Below are 3,290 nucleotides of genomic sequence, written 5' to 3' on the forward strand. Positions count from 1 at the left end.
CAGAACAGTGATCATTAACCTCAATTTGGATGAAGATTTCTATTTCGATTAGTTTGAGGAGCAGGCCCCAATTCCCAAGACTCTGAAAACAAGAAGACAAACTGGACGTGCTCCGTTGAAGATTATGCTATCAATGGGACCTGAACAACTATAACATCCAATGTTTCTTGGAGTCGTGGCTGAACAAGGACATGGATAATATACAGTACATCTGGTTGGTTTTTCTATGCATCAGCAGGATAGAATGACAGTGACAGTGACAATGACAGGGTAAGCTCAAGGGGGGAGGTGTGTGCCTCTGTTAACAACAGCTGGTGTGCGATCTCTCGAAGTTCTGCTCACCTGAGTTTGAATGCCCCATGATAAGCTGTAGACCATACAGTTTACCTTAAGAGTTTTCATCTATATTTTTCGTAGCTGTCTATTTACCACCACAAACCGATGCTGGCACTAAGACCGAACTCAAGGAGCTGTAAAGGCCCATAAAAGCAAACAAGAAAATGCTCATCCAGAGGTGGCGTTCCTAGTGGACGGTGATTTTAAGGCAGGAAAACTGAAATCTGTCATCTCATTTCTGCCATCATGTCAACTGTGCAACTGGAGGTGAAAAAAACCTCTAGATAACCTTTACACCACACACAAAAACACATACAAAGCTCTCCCCCGCCCTCCATTTGGCAAATGGATCTCAGCACAACTAATCTCAGCAAAAAAAGAAACGTCCCTTTTTTAGGACCCTGTCTTTCAAATATATTTCATAAAATCATCCAAATAACTTCACAGACATTCATTGTAAATGATTTAAACACTGTTTCCCATGCTTGTTCAAGGAACCATAAGCAATTAATGAACATGCACCTGTGGAACGGTCGTTAAGACACGAACAGCTTACAAGCGGTAGGCAATTAAGGTCACAGTTATGAAAACTTAGGACACTAAAGAGGCCTTTCTACTGACTCTAAGAAACACCAAAAGAAAGATGCCCAGGGTACCTGCTCATCTGCATGAACATGCCTTAGGCATGCAGATGTGGCCAGAGCAATAAATTGCAATGTCCTTACTGTGAGACGCCTAAGACAGCACTACAGGGAGACAGGATGGACAGCTGATCGTCCTCGCAGTGGCAGACCAAGTGTAACAAAACCTGCACAGGATCGGTACATCCAAACATCACACCTGTGGGACAGGTACAGGATGGCAACAACAACTGCCCGAGTTACACCAGGAACGAACAGTCCCTCCATTAGTGCTCAGACTGTCCGCAATAGGCTGAGAGAGGCTGGACTGAGGGCTTGTAAGGCAGGTCCTCACCAGACATTACTGGCAACAACGACGCCTATGGGCACAAACCCACTGTCGCTGGACCAGACAGGACTGGCAAAAAGTTATCTTCACTAACGAGTCACGGTTTTGTCTTACCAGGGGTGATGGTCAGATTCGCATTTATCGTCGAAGGAATAGCGTTACACCGAGGCTTGTACTCTGGAGCGTGATCGATAATGGAGGTGGAGGGTCCGTCATGGTCTGAGTCGGTGTGCCACAACAACATCATCATACTGAGCTTATTTTCATTGCAGTCAATCTTAACGCTTTGCTTTACAGGGAAGACATCCTCCTCCCTCGTGTGGTATCCTTCCTGCAGGCTCATCCTGACATGACCCTCCAGCATGACAATGCCACCAGCCATACTGCTCGTTCTGTGCGTGATTTCCTGCAAGACATGAATGTCAGTGTTCCGCCATGGACAGCGAAGAGACCGGATCTCAACTTAATCCCATTGAGCAGGTCTGGGACCTGTTGGATCGGAGGGTGAGAGCTAGGGCCTTTCCTCCCAGAAATATCCGGGAACTTGTAGGTGCCTTGGTGGAAGAGTGGGGAAACATCTCACAGCAAGATCTGGCAAATCTATGAGGAGGAGTCCACGAGGTCCTAAACAATAACCACCATCGATAAAAGACAGTACTGTGCAGCCATCTTCGTCGACCTGGCCAAGGCTTTCGACTCTGTAAATCACCACATTCTTGTTGGCAGACTCAACAGCCTTGGTTTCTCTAATGACTGCCTCGCCTGGTTCACTAACTACTTCTCAGATAGAGTTCAGTGTGTCAGATCGGAGGGCCTGTTGTCCGGACCTCTGGCAGTCTCTATGGGGGTGCCACAGGGTTCAATTCTCGGGCTGGCTCTTTTCTCTTAGGCAACATTGTTGACAGTGATGTCTGGTGAGGACCTGCTTTACAAAAGCCCTCAGTCCAGCCTCTCTCAGCCTATTGCGGACAGTCTGAGCATTGATGGAGGGATTGTGCGTTCCTGGTGTAACTCGGGCAGTTGTTGTTGCCATCCTGTACCTGTCCCACAGGTGTGATGTTCGGATGTACCGATCCTGTGCAGGTTTTGTTACACGTGGTCTGCCACTGCAAGTACAATCAGCTGTCCATCCTGTCTCCCTGTAGCACTGTCTTAGGCATCTCACAGTATAGACATTGCAGTTTATTGCCCTGGCCACATCTGCATTCCTTTTGCCTCCTTGCAGCATGCCTAAGGCATCTTTCTTTTGGTGTTTTTCAGAGTCAGTAGAAAGGCCTCTTTAGTGTCCCTGGTTTCCATAACTGTGACCTTAATTGCCTACTGTCTGTAAGCTGTTAGTGTCTTAACAACAGTTCCACAGGTGCATGTTCATTAATTGTTTATGGTTCATTGAACAAGCATGGGAAACCGTGTTTAAACCCTTTACAATGAATGTCTGTGAAGTTATTTGGATTTTTATGAATTATCTTTGAAAGACAGGGTCCTGAAAAAGGGACGTTTCTCTTTTTGCTGAGTTTAGTACCCTGTGTATATAGCCAAGTTATTGCTACTCATTGTCTATTTATTATTACATTTATTATTACATGCTATTACTTTTCTATTATTTCTCAATTCATTGTTGGGAGGGGCCACAAAATAAACATTTCACTGTTTTTATGCACCTGTTGTTTACAATGCTATTGACAAATATAATTGGATTTGTAATGCATTGAAAATTCTACTCCTTTTGATAGGAATTATCAAAGGTATTTTCTTGCCCATCTTATTTTTCTGTTGCTAAGATATTGGTATATTGACTGACTGCATACTGTTGGCCTGTTCCTGTCTGTTGGCCATGACGAGACCCAGCGTTCAGATGGCATTTCTGTGTGAGGTAGGATGTCTTTGTATATACTGTCATCTACTGGCCATATATGAGATTGCGTAACATTATATTTGAACATGCGTGTTCTAGGGGGCGCTAGGACCCGGCTCAGGCAGTTGTG

The sequence above is a fragment of the Oncorhynchus gorbuscha genome, linkage group LG21, assembly GCF_021184085.1.
Source record: "Oncorhynchus gorbuscha isolate QuinsamMale2020 ecotype Even-year linkage group LG21, OgorEven_v1.0, whole genome shotgun sequence".
Classification (NCBI taxonomy): domain Eukaryota; kingdom Metazoa; phylum Chordata; class Actinopteri; order Salmoniformes; family Salmonidae; genus Oncorhynchus; species Oncorhynchus gorbuscha.